General features: G+C 47.9%; 2 protein-coding genes across 2 annotated transcripts in view; one reads left to right on the top strand and one right to left on the bottom strand.

Annotated features, from left to right (window-relative positions):
• Positions 1 to 12,139, bottom strand: part of ARFGAP1 (ARF GTPase activating protein 1) — a 59,608-nt gene extending 47,469 nt beyond the window's left edge. The window contains exon 1 of the mRNA XM_075517577.1: positions 12,135 to 12,139. The gene's annotated coding sequence lies outside the window, so the exon portion shown is untranslated. The remainder of the gene's footprint in view (positions 1 to 12,134) is intronic.
• Positions 1 to 13,560, top strand: part of NKAIN4 (sodium/potassium transporting ATPase interacting 4) — a 51,626-nt gene that overhangs the window by 10,786 nt on the left and 27,280 nt on the right. The window lies entirely within an intron of this gene.

Genomic DNA, 13,560 nt, shown 5'->3' with positions numbered 1-13,560 from the left:
GTGCTCAGGATCAGTCCTGCTGTCAGTTTAAAACAACATTAGCTGGGATGTTAACTATGAGAAGCTACAGAAGCGTTCAGGCTTCCAGGGCTGCCACTGAAACAGCTTAAAACTGAGTTGTGTGACAGCCTGAAAGAATAGATAGGGTGATATAAAAACTCTGCCATGGCTTCAGACAATAAAGACTGTGTCTCCCTTCTGATGAATAATGGCTCTTTGTTTTATTCCTTAGATGACAGGGCTGTTACAACTGCTGAGAACTATTCCAGTGCTAAATATATGGCTGTGTAATAAAGGCTCTGCAATCTATGAACTGGGACTGAATGGATACTTGAGTGGATCATTTAAAGTACGATGAATTTCTGAAGCAGCTCATAGTGACAGAGGTGGAGGGGCAGTAAACTCCTTTGCAGATCGCTTAGCCAAAGGATGCTTTCCTTGCATGGGACGTAACCCAGGTTTCGCGGCTGCCAAGTTTTTTCCTCGTGGTGGCTCCCGTGGCCATGTAAAGTTCCTCACTCCCAGTTTTGGACACCGACCTGCAAACAAAGGGCGTTTCAGATGGAGCTCCAGTGTTTGGTGGTGAGACACTACAGATTTTCTAGCAGAAATGCTGGAAGCGCAGTCCTGGCAGACTCAATGGGAATGCAGCAGGAAACCCCTTGTTCAACTGTAACCCAGGGCTGAGAGCTCAATGGGATTTTGCCAGACCCCATGAGAAACAGTGATAGTCTCTAGCCTGCTATGATAAGGAGGACAATGCTGCTTCTTTCCGCTGCAGTGTTGTCACGCTAGTGGAAGAGACGATGCACAGATATTGTTATCACTGTTCCGGAGTTCACCTCAGAGTCTTGCCAGATAAAACTTCCTTGAAATTACTTAATGTAGTGGCACGGATTTGAATTTCCATAATGTGGATTAGCACTTTTCTATTTTAGCTAATCCTTGCAGACAGACCTGCAAGCACAAAGATCAAAAGACTTGAAAAACCTGGTCGGAAAGTTGGGAGTAGGGACAAGCCAAAGATGCCGTCATTCCAGGGATGAGGAATCGTCTCGCATCTCCAAGGGGAGCGATAACAGCAGCAGGGAGGTAGGGCCATGTGCGGATGAAGCTTTGGTAACACATGCTGATAGAGAGCAAGTCTTTGTCCCCTTTCGTGGCCGGAGCAGGCACAAGAGTTCATGAGTGCCCCAGGTCCGAGCTGCCCCGCGCTTTGGGGTTCAACCCCTGCAAGGTCGCCAAACTCCTGCACTGCAGAGACACGACCGCTGAAGAGTTGCTGCAAACAAACTTGGTTCTCCAGAGCTGCCAAAGTGGCATCTATTGACCAGCCTCTGTTTTAAAAGAGGGGAGGAAGGGGAAAAAGAGAGGGAAAAGAGAAATTCAGCTTTGCTGTTGAATAAACCATGAGCCATTGAGGAGCTGCGAGTCAGCAGGGGAGGGGTAGGGGCAGCGCAGAAATGAAGGGGACGCAAACGTCACGCGAAAAAAAGAAGCGCAGGAGGAGCCTGGCCATTGTGCGACGCTCTTGGAAACTTAATTGGAGAGTTGGTTGGTGGGAGGCCAAAAGATGTGTACAATAAAAGAGAGACACTCGACTGGACTGAAAATGCAAACAAATTGGGTAGCACAACAGAAGAGATAAATTATGCTCATAAAATAAACGATGGCTGAGTGACACGGGATAAACAGTTACATATAATAACACCACTGTTTGTCTCAGCCATCCTAATTGGGAGGCTGGGCAGCATCCGATGAAAACTCTGCATTGCACATTTTCCCTTTATAATGAGGAAGATTTTCCCTCCCCCCTGAAAGCCTCCCCCCAGTCCCATTTAGCAGCACACTGAAAGGCCTGGTTTCATTCCACTTTCCCACAGCAAACTCATCCTGGCAGGAACTGCATTAAGGAGGACAAGTAGAAAATGATAATAAATTGAGGAGTCGCTCTTATTTTAGCTTGTGACAAATCTATCCAGTGGGTGACTCAGGGAGGGTGATAAGAGCATGGACTGGGCTGCCGCTTTCCTTTTGACGCTTGGTCATGTGGAAAATAACCCCATTCTAGCCCTCGCTCAAAAGGGCTTTCCTTTAAAAGTAATGCTTTTTAAAAGGCACTGAATCCTTATTTACACTGTTGGAAAGCCAGCAGCTCGCCTTTATCAAAGTGAACATCACGGGTCTCATTTCGTCATCTGCTTGGACTGAAGAGCAAAAACAAAGGGGATGCCGCACAAAAAGTGATACGGTCAATGCCATTAATACAAGTGGGAGAACTAGTTAAACCTTAGCTTTTTTTTTTAGCACGGTACCGTATTGCTAATAAATCCCTGACGAGAATCTTTTGTTTCATTGAACTCCTCTCAAGTATAGCAGGAAAACACAGCAGTGCAGGGGATGGTGAGCATGAGAAAAACACGGGCTTAGTGACTTCCACCATGGCTCGCTCTCACGCTTCGAACCCAAGATTCTCCACCCCGAAGCACGCACTTCCAGCACTCAGTCTAGTTGGTAGCAGAGATGCGTTCTTACCCTTTAACGACTACCCAGAGCAGATTGCACTTCCCAAGCTGCTTCATCAACCCATGAGAGAGGCTGAACTTCAGCCTCAAATGTGCGCCTAAACTTTCACCATCTCCATCCTCAGGTATTTGCTTGTAGTCTGTTTGAGCGCTTCACACGTCTCTGTTTTCTTGCTTTTATTGACCTAAGAAAAAGAGAGCTGGAGCTCTGCTTCCCAGCCTGTAATGCTCACGGGGAGGTTACAGCCAAGGAAGGAACCCAAGAGGGGGTCAGCCTTCCTCGCCTCCGAGAGCGGCGGGGACTGCCCAGCTGGGGCCGTGCCGAGGGCACCGACGACTCCTGAGAAGTCATCTTGGGTCGCACAAATTGGCTTTGCCTCCTAAAGTGGCTGGAAAACTGAAATATCGCTAGTTTACATGTCTTGAGGGAGGCAAGGGAAGCTAAATTTGTTACCTGTAATTACTAAGGTAATAATTAATCAATTATTTAAGTACCACTGATTTTCTCCCAGTGAAGCAATCAGAAGATGAAAGTCAATAGTGATTGATTCATTTCCTAGGTGCTTTGTAGAAAGGAAGTTGTTTGTGGGGATTGTGGTTATTGGAAAATTCCTGCAATACCCTGAAAGCCTCTGACAGTCCCTATTTGTAACAAAATAGTAGTTTTCCTGTTTGTTCCAATTTAAAACCCTTCCTGTCAAAAGCATTTTACTGGAACCAGAAGTTGGACCGCTATGTGTTTTTCATGTCCAAAATACTCTTTTCTTCCCAGTTCTTTTTCGTTTCATGCTATGATGACAGGCCTGGAAGTTTGCTAGTACATTCATTAGGGGCGAGTTGGTCAGTATTTCTTCACTGATACTTATTTTTCAGCTGAAAAAAATGGCTACATGTTCTTTCAACTGTAGTTTTTTCGGGGGAAATTTTTCTTTTGTCCTTTTTTTAGCTGAAATAAGCACATTTTTGTCTTAGGTTGTTTTTTTGGCAAAGCACAAACAACAGAGTATTACCAGCGATGGTTAAAAGTCAGCCGTCGCAGTATGGGTCATTTTATACTGAACAACGGCACGCATGAAATGCAAGCAAATCACTTGGCCCCTTTGCAGCCAAACTACTAAAATACCTCCAGCTTCTCATTTGCCTGAAAACTTTCTGCATATTGCCATGACATGCAGAAGGGAAAGTCTCCTGGGTCAGTTTTGATATATAAACCCAATCACTTCTGCAGTATTAGCTCATCTGCTCTGTCCTGACTTCCCAGCTGTTTATTAGACTAAAGTTACGTCCTCTGGCCGCGGAGGGGGAGGTGAGATTAATAGCTGAGACGAGGAGCAGCGGGGGGTCTGGCAGGTGGACTGACTCGGCATCCTTTGCTGGGCATTGCTGGGATTTAGTCGGAGCATCAGCAGGGCTGAATTTGGGGGGATGCAGGCACGGGAGCGGGGCGAGTTGACCTCTCTGTTTTGTGAACGTGACAGCGATGGGAAAGGTGAGGGGGCTGGTGCTGTGATCACCACGGGGAGGTCCCCAACCTGAAATGTCACCACTTTTTATGGCAGGCAGGCATCCAATAAAAACACTATTGCAATGATGATGCGGTTTCTGCTGATGCAGGATGGTTAGTATGAAATATTAAAGAAGCTTTTTACAAATACAACCTAAGTCTCCAGCTATCCTCTGCGTAAAATGAGAGCGTTACTTGTAATTCCACTATACAGATGGGAAAATAGACAGTTAACAACTGTGCTGGAGGGCTTTGGTGGAAGCAGCAGGAGCAGAATCAAACCCAGGAGACTGATCTGTATTTGGGGTAACACCGGTTTGTGCTGCCCTGTGCGGGAGCCGGGCTGGGCGTCAGTGCATCGATGCCCAGATGCCTCTGTGTTGTTCCCGGGGAATCTTCTCCCCTGCTCCGTCAGGCCCGGATTTCACAGAGCCCTGCAGCACATGCCTGCAGATGGGCGCGCGCTGTGCCTCGAGTCAGCAGATGCTCCAGCGCTTCCCTGAATGAGGGCTTCTGTCTTCCTCAAGGAGCTGCAGCTCGTGGCGTTACAGTGGGGCAAAAAGCATCACGTGTAGCTGCTGGCAGATGGAAGGGGAAAGCTGTAAAATCATGGGAAGTGCATCCCTTGGCTTCCCGTGTTGTCTCTCCCTGAACCCCACAACTTCACAGCTGGGCATTAGGAAGCAGAAGTGCTAAGAGCACTCCTCTGTGTCCCGCTGGGGGAGATGAAGTCTTGCTCTATGAAAAAGGGGCCGTTTGGACAGTAATTACCGGTGGAAATTTCTGGGTGGCTGTGCTCTCTCCCCTCCTGCTGCAGGATGATTACAAATGGGCTTTCCTTCTAGGAGCGAAGTTGCAGCAAGGCCATGACGAATCCCAGTTTCCTAGATTATTAATAATAACAATATCATTTTCTTTCTCCCCTATTTCTCACCCACCCTGCACTTCCCTTTTAATGAATTCTGTTCTCTTGCTCTAGACTCCGCAGTGACACCAGCCTGATTTGTAATGTAAATAGGCAGCCCAGAGTAAAGGCGACCTGCAAGAGCACCGCAGGGCTCTAATTATAATTTTCATTAAACTCCTTCTGTTTACGAATATCCAAGCAATCTGGCATTGCAGCAGGAGCAAGAGGAAATTAAAGCGACACTACCACTTAGCTACAGAGTCAGGGAGCAGGGACCCAGCTGTTGAGCAGAAACAGAAACAGGGTTCCTACAGGCAAAGTTTTGAAGAGTTGTTTCAGCTTTGGCATCCTTCCTCTCTCGAGCTTTTACCCCAGTTGCAGAGCTTGCATGTTTTTCCTTCAGAGGATCTGGCTGGTGCAAGTGTTTTACGCGTGATCTATTCGTGACCTAATTAAGGGGATCAGCTGCTAGAGCTCCCAGTGCAATGTGCAGCAAGGAGCTGGGGGGAGAGCGGCCGCTGAGCCGGCCGGAGCAGGACGGGGCGGGCGGAAGGTGCAGAGCAGAGGGAGAGGGACCGTCAAGCAAAGGGGAGAGAGGGGAGCTTTATCTAGCAAGGCCCTGGGGAGTTTCCACAAAAGACCAGTGACGCAGAGACCGTTTCTCCGCGCGTGCTGGGGAGCATCTTGCTGAGTTCAGGAGTGCTCTGACACGCAGAGCTATGCAGAAAGTGAAGCTTTGCTGGCCGTGCTACATGGACCCCAAGAAACTCTCATCCTCATATTCCCCTGGTCAAGAAAAACAGCTTCAGGTGGCTTTCTGCAGGTGTTTTGCCTTTAGAGAGGCATTTTTGTAACTCAGGCTACAGCTGACTCTTCCTGAGGAGAAAGTGCTGCAGGTGCCAGCCATGAATTAGATTTGCAGGGGACGCTTTTGTTCATAAAGCTAAAGGCAGGGGATGTTCTTGGTGTCCCTTGGACACAGGGAGTCTTTCTTGGGCTGTATGTGGGCAGGACAGAGGTAAAACTGAGCCTGGCTTTTTGAGCCTGAAGCAAGAGTTTCTTCCTCCTTTGGGAAACTGCCAGTAGTATATTTAAGGTGGTAATTCAACTTTGGGGTAAGCGGAGGCAATATAACATTGCAGTTTGCAATAAGTGCCTATAAAACAGTGAAGATGGCCGTAATTTTGTCTAAACTGGGTCCAGCTGGTACCTCATGGGCTTTATACACCCTGTGAAGTTTCGGTCCAACCCCTGAATGATTTTCAGTCTTTCTAATGCACTTGAGAGCTCATGGGGATCTCTGGGCTGTTCCCAGACTGCTGCTCCCGCATCCAGAAGGCTCCGGAGAGCTGCATCATTAGAAGACAGGCTGGGCAGTCCTGGCCCAACCCGTGCCTCAGTACAGCCTCGTACCCTCTGTGCAAGTCCTGTCGATGTGCTTGCTCTCTCCCTCCAGCAGCAGAGCCGGCTCTTTTAGCTAAGCAGGCAGTGCTTAAGATAGCAGGTCCAGAGAATATAGGGTATATTCCCCATACCAAACAACCCCTTGGCTAATTTTTAAGTATTTTCACTTTTTTCCTGCATCCCTGTCATGTGAACAAGCCCAAACTTTGCATAGCCTTCCTGGCTGAGCAGAGGCAGGGATCACAGGATATAATGCCCTGTTGGTAGGAAATAAATCTCTCTATTAGAAAATTAAATTCCTGCTGATCTCCAACACTGCTCTGCCTCACAGCCTTTATAGTGTTTAGATGGCTTCATAAATGGTAGCAGATTTCCCGAGGGAAATGGCTGGTGAGTTAATGGCACATCTTTAATATACTTCACTCAACAGGGAAATTTGTGCTACTGGTGGGAAGAAAGTGGCCCCCCCAGTGCTAAAGCTGTCTGCCATGCCAGGATGCTGTTTGTGGGGAGCAGCAAGGATGTTTGCCCAGGTTCGTCAGTGTGAGGTGGGCTAAGATAGACTGCGAGTCCTCCAACAGGCGAGGGAAAGCCAGGACTACCACAAGCGTGGAGCCTGAGCCTGGGATAAGGCTGCGCCTTATGGAGCATCTGGCTGACAAAAATGTCAGGCACTTCTTGAAGAAACTCATTATTTTTTATGTCTGTTGCAAACACAGTCATGTCCCCTTGGTTCCAGTGCCCCCTCTCTCTGCCGCAAAGCTGGAGAGCAAAGCTGAGCTATGAAACTGAGGGAGGAGAAAAAAGCTGGGGGGGGGGGGCATTGTGGGCACAACAGATTAATTTAATTATGTTTGGGAAACTTAGATTTGAGTGTTGACGTAGGTTACAAATAAAACAAGTTTGTCATTCTTGTCAGAGTGCTTTTTTGCCTGGATCACAAAGGCACCTGCTTATTAATTTAGCCTGATTGCTAATCTCGTCAATCAGCAATCACAGCAGCGTGCAGTGCTTAGATGCTATCAGGAGACACAGCCAGGAGCGAAGGGAGCAGAGCAGCTCGGGTGTCTGATGCTGCTGCACAGACACCTGTCTGCATCCCTGAGGCCTGACTGAGCCCCGCGGCGAGATGCGGTCCAGGAAAACCAAACGGGCCAGAGCTTGGTTGTGTGGGGTGTACGGAGCACAAGGCACGTAACTGACCCCCATTTGGGAGAGGTTCAGGCAAGACAGGGCGATAATTTTACTGAAACATTCCTCCTAGGTAGCAGTCTTTTTCCTGGGAGCTGTATTCCGAGCACCGTTCAGAAAGTCAGCGCTGGGTAACCTGTTCTGTCCTCTGCAGCGTTATGTGCAAGAGCCAGCTCATTAACTGTACCGCTGCCCACCCCCTTTAGAGGGTTGCGGAGCAGGAGAGGGGCTGCCACGCTCGTGCTGCACCTGGGGATGTGCCGGGTAGGGACCACGGACTACGGAGTCTGGCTAGAAAAGCACTGCCAGCTCCTGCCTTACACCCCAGCGCCTTCTCTCTCCCTTCACGTATCCCTGCTGTTTTGCCCACTACATGGCCCAATCCAACACTTGGAGAAAAAAGGTTTGAGAGGTGTGTGTGCATGAATGCTTGTGCACAGCCCATACCTTCAGCCGAGCAAGGCTGGTGGCTATACGTGATGTACTAGGAAACCTCGGTCCTTCTGAAGCTGGAGCCTCAACTCTGGCCGCGAACAAACAGGCTTCCGCACCGCTTCAGTGCCAGCCTCATCCCTTATGTTTAGCAAGGATTGTGCCTTTCCTGGAATGCTAAGCAGCATTCGGGCATGTGGGACCGAATAATGACTTAGCTTTGCAGCTAGGATGTTTCTGAAGGGCATCGGCAGCAGAAAGCATAAGGATCAAGGTCAAAGCAGCGGCACTCCTGAGAGCATCGTTGCCAACACACGAAATGACGCTGGGAGGGGACAGTCCAGAGCACAAAGGTGCCAGGTTAGGGGGGAGGAGGAGGTGGTGAGGACTCAGCGCCGAGCTGTTTAACAGCAGGGTGCTCTGGGCTTCAGCGGGGAAGTTGTGCTGAACCACGTCGAGGGGTTAAGTCTGCACAGGATGGTACCGGGGTGGGAGAAGTCCGCATCCTCAGCTATGGCGTGGTGCAGTCTGAAGCGGTGTTTGCTGGAGCGTAAGGCCCCAGGAGCGGCCAGCCCCTGCTGCAGGGCAGCGACCTGGTGCGGGGCTCACGCCAGCCACGGGGACTTCTCCAGCTGCCTTGCGGGGTCCGTGGCCGGCACTGGTCTTCCAGGCCATCGCAGTGACCAGAGTTTGCTTCTGAAACAGAAACGATTTAAAGATATAAGGTCTGCTATTGGAGGCCTCTCTAATGTCTGCGTGAATAGAGGGGGTTTCAGTAGCTTCTGGGGAGAAAACAGACCAAACCGAGCAGAGAATGAGGCTCATTGTATCCAGTGGCCAGAGTGACCAAAGATGTCTGGGAGACAAAGTGACAAACAGAGACCTCCTGTGCAATTAGTCTCTTGACCTCTGTGGTTCAGCGAGGGATGCTGGGAACGGAGCTGGGGATCACAAGGCCCCGAGGAAGGTTTCCTTGACAACACTTACTGAAGAAAAACGAGATTTCATGAATGCAGCGTGTATTAGCACGTGAGCGGCTGACTTTAGAAGAGACAAGGACGCGGCACCTCGCAGAATGAGCCCCTCGGTCAGGGGGATGTGAAGTAGTGGCTCAGTGAACTGCTTTTTCAGATAAACTTAATTAGACAGCTATTACAACCATTAATATTTATTTAGAAATGCAGCCACTGTGGTAAAAGGAGACTTATTGTTTAATAATTATTCTGCCCACAAAGTCTTCTCCACCTTGAATAAGCACTGGCATTTTCTGCTCACTGCTGATAGTTTCACCACACTGCAGCTTGGGTTTAAGATTCTTTAGGTCTCGCATTGTTTCAGCATTTACAAACGCAAACCAATTGTATAGAAAGACTATGTATAATAATATAATATATCATAATAATACCAATAATACCAATATAATAATAATTATAATAATAATAAACAGAGCAGACAGGTGTTCAGTATTGCCGAACTTTGTTTGAAAGAACCAAAAATAAAGATATTTGGGTTCAAAACCTAAACAGATATATTTTTAAATTATACATTTGAGACTTTTTAATTTCTTCCTGCTGTTTCAGCTAGCTGGAGTTAAATTTTCATCCTTATATGATGTCTCCTAGGGATAGCAGTACTGTGACTTTGCCCTGAACTCAAGCCATCAACCATTGCATAGCCAAAATACCTCAGGAAATCGATGCAAGTTTTTCCTCAAGAAAAGACCTGTGACCTTTTTCAGTGAAAGTCTTGGCCGCTCCGATGGTGTTTGCACAGGAGACAAACAAAGAGCATCTTCTTAAAAAGCAAAGCCAGTTGGCAGGAAATCAAATGCTGAATCAACGCGTCGGGAATCAGCCGGGCAGCCCTGAGCATCACAGGAGCGCGGTGCTGCCGGGGGCTGCAGCTGAGGCTCTTTCTCAGTTCAGGCTGGAGAGAAAGTAAATAGAGGGGTTTCAGTTGCAAATTTTGTCTGTGTTGAAGCTGTGGATATGCACGCAGGGGTCCAAGGCAGCTGTGCACACCACTGAACAAGGGCAGCGCAGGAGCTGGAGCAGTCTGTGAGGCTATGTGTCCTTACGGCGGTGAAAGACAAGGAGCAGCAAAAGAGTTTTCAAGTTGCTTTTCTACAGACCAAGAGGAAAATTGTCTAGGTTTCTGGGTAAAACATTTTTTCTTCTTTTTTGCAGGAGTATCCCCCTTAAGGCCTGGCTGGCCCATAGCAGTAGGACCAGCCTTTCCCATTTGCTCCATTTATGGCATGCTTGTACATTTATTTCTAACATTTAATTTTAAAAAGAAATCTCATATTAAAGCTGAACTTGGAAAGTGTAAAAGCAAGTTTGCTTGCAGGAATGGATACATATGGACGTGGGTGTGCCTGTAGGCAGGACATGCTCTTTGGGTATCTGTCCCTGTCATTGGGCTTTCTGAGCCTCCTTCCTGCATCTGTACGAGTCATGTCAACATCTTGGAAGTGATATTTGTTATTTTGTGTCCCAACTGGTTTCAGAAATGCAGTGAAAGACACAGATCCAAACCAATAAGATTAAAGGCTTTAAAAGCTTAATAAACTAAGAAGAGCAAATCTAGCTGATAACGTGGCCTTGATAGTAGGCTGTAAAGGACAGGGAGTTAAAGCACTACAGGTAGCTGACTTGTCCATCAGCATGCCTTCTTCCTTAGCAGCATGGAGGCACAAGGGGAACAGGTCGAACTCTCCAGCTTATCAGCATGACAGGAGCAACAGAAGACAAAGATGAGGGGATAGAGAAGATTTGAGGGACCAGAATTTAAACAAGCACCTCCCAGCCCATGTTGAATCGGCTCGGAGTGTCCTGCGGGCATCGACACTGTCCTGCCAGAGCCGTCGGAAACGCAACTGGAATGGTTTGAACCCCCCAAAAAGAAACTGTTCCACATTTTGACATGTTTTCTAAGACCATTTTCTATTCTGCAATGGGCTCCATCAGGCAACGCTCCCCTCCAGCTCAGGTACAGCTTCCCTCTCTGGTGAGGTTTTAATGGTGTAAAGACCTTGGGCATGTCCCATCGTGCTGGCTCACAAAGCCTTTCTTTGCTCACTGTGTGTGAGCTATGTGATAGGTCTCTCTGTAAACTGCGGAACATCTTCTCTGCCTTTCTTATCTCTCCCAGCTGAATAAATGAACGATAGCCCAACAGAGAGCTTTGCCTTGTTTTGTTTGCCTGGCTAACAATTGCTTCACATGGTTATTTGCTATTCCACTTTCACTCAGATCAGCAGAAATGTGGTTTATTTCAGGAGAGAAAAGTCTGCCACAACTATTCTGATTTTAGTGCCGCAACAAATCATTTAATTTAAAGAATGAAAGGTAAAAATGTTCTATGGGCTAGAGAAGAAAAAGGAGCAGAAGGAATCCTATTTTTAATAAGAATAGCCATAAAGAAGAAAAATTTGTCCTCCCTGATGAAAAGCTCCTGTCAGCTTTGAATGGGTTGAAACCTGTGCCACAATCTGTGAAATTTCTCTTTACAACCAATATCTCTAGAATATAATAGGCTTTCTCAATAGAATAGTGTGAATCATCGTAAAGAATGCTACAGTAAGGATATTACTCTGCAGAGACTTGGCAGCAGCAGAGAAAGATGGCATTTCCCCTGCTCACCCAGAGGGATCCAAGAGAGGTTCAGTACCAGGGTGCAGGTATATCGGTACCGTAGGCAGGGGCTAACCCTGACCCTGCCATTTCTGAGCCAGACTGGAGGAACCAGCACTGAAGGGTACCACGACGTCCCTTACATCCCAACCCCAAATCAAGGCCAGCTTAGCACAAACATCAGCCCTGTTTACCTGCAAATCTCAGCAGCATTTAACGGGTAAGCTTTGCACACAGACCTGTCGTGTAATGAGTGAAATGGCTGTTTATCTATCTGGTTTTAGCAAATATTTTCTTAATTATGCTAGGTTCTTGGGGGAACAGGGACAAGTCCAGGGTAACTTCAGGCTGCATTTCTGACAGCTGGATTGCAGCACAGACTCGCTACCTGCCTGTCAGTAATGCAGTGTTAAGAGTTTCATCAGTAGCATTTGCCCTTGTCATCAACACACATCTTACAGAAAATTGCTTTTATTTTTATAAATGAGGAAACAGCTTGCCTGAGCTCGCACATCACACAGAAGCGTACCGACCCGCTCCCGCTCCCCTTAGCTGAACCAGCAGGCAGGCACGGCCAATCTCTGTACCAGCTGAGTCACGCCCGCAGCTCCCAGGGACACAAAAACATACAAAAATGCAGGGAAAGTGGCAAAGGAACGTAAATCAGGACAGAAACAACCTGGAGACAAGGGCAATCACAGTAAGGAAGAGGGAAGTATGGCATGAAGCTAACTTCTAGGATCACGGGGAAAAATCCAGAGTGGCCAGGGACCGGAGACCTCTCTAGGAGCTGAGCCCCAGTCTGAAGTCAGTGTAGACTGGCAGGTCCGTCTCCAGGACGGCTGGGTACCTCTCACTTCACAGACCAATGTTTTCCCTGATCCAAACAAGCCAGGAAACATCACAAAGCTGTGGAAGGACAAGCTTTCCCCTTTTATACAGCCCTAATGGCAAATATTGATTTGTGAGAAGAAAACACTTTTCCAGACGTGGATGCCCTGATTCTGGAGTGGGAAAACTCATGGCAGAAGGCATGGGTGGGAAGGATCTTTCTTTATCCCCTTTTCAGGGCCTGAAGGCAAGAGGCAAAGCTGAGCAGGGCGTTATCTCTGCGGAACACACCCCCGTTGTGTCCCCTCGGCTCACTGATGCTCTGTGCGGCACATACTCCCGCGTTAATGTAATGCACAAAGCCAATTAAATGCCTGATTGGATGAAGCGGTCACAGTCAAGTGACCCATTGCCAACCAGTCAGGATTCAAAATTTCCAAATATCGTTAAGGTATGTGCGTTAATCCCCTCCTAAAAGATTAAGCGTTTAACCTATTACTGCTGTTTCTGATGACATACAGAAAATCTGCTGTGCTCGGGGGAAGAGCAGGCTGAACGGTGAAATGAGCAGCATTTGCCCTGTTCCAGCCCCGGAGCCCCGTGCATGGCCGTGCAGCACGTCTCACAGCATCTTCCAGGCGGTTCACATTGATCGGAACGGGGCAGTGTGCGTCGCTTCACAGGGAAGACTAATTATTTTGCAGAAGAGACGGTTTTGGAGACTGCCTCCATTCCCTCCCCGCTCTCTCTGCACCCCTTTGCCAGTGAAGAGAGATATCAGAGAGGGAAACCTGCTTATCACCACGCTGATTGCTCTCCCTTAGCCAGGGCTGCTATAGATTTCTTTGAAATACAGATTTTTGTTGAACTTTCAAGGTAGCGTTAAGAATTGCAATACCTTCCTAGCCCAAGAGAGGTGTGAAGGTGATTTCCCCACTGATGCAGGAAGAAGGAGGAAAAAAGGTCATTTGATAGATGTGGCTTCCCTCCTCGTGCGGCTTGACTGGGACCTGCAACCACTCACATCTTTAAATGCTTTAAGCCATTACAGATGCTCCAGTGCTTGGTCCCCAGCTACCATTTAAAAGCCAAGGCAGGAAAAGATGTCACATAGCTGATTACACACAGTGG

The sequence above is a fragment of the Mycteria americana genome, chromosome 14 (assembly GCF_035582795.1).
Source record: "Mycteria americana isolate JAX WOST 10 ecotype Jacksonville Zoo and Gardens chromosome 14, USCA_MyAme_1.0, whole genome shotgun sequence".
NCBI lineage: Eukaryota > Metazoa > Chordata > Aves > Ciconiiformes > Ciconiidae > Mycteria > Mycteria americana.
The sequence above is the reverse complement of the archived record's forward strand: the minus strand, read 5'-3'. Positions and strand labels throughout refer to the sequence as shown.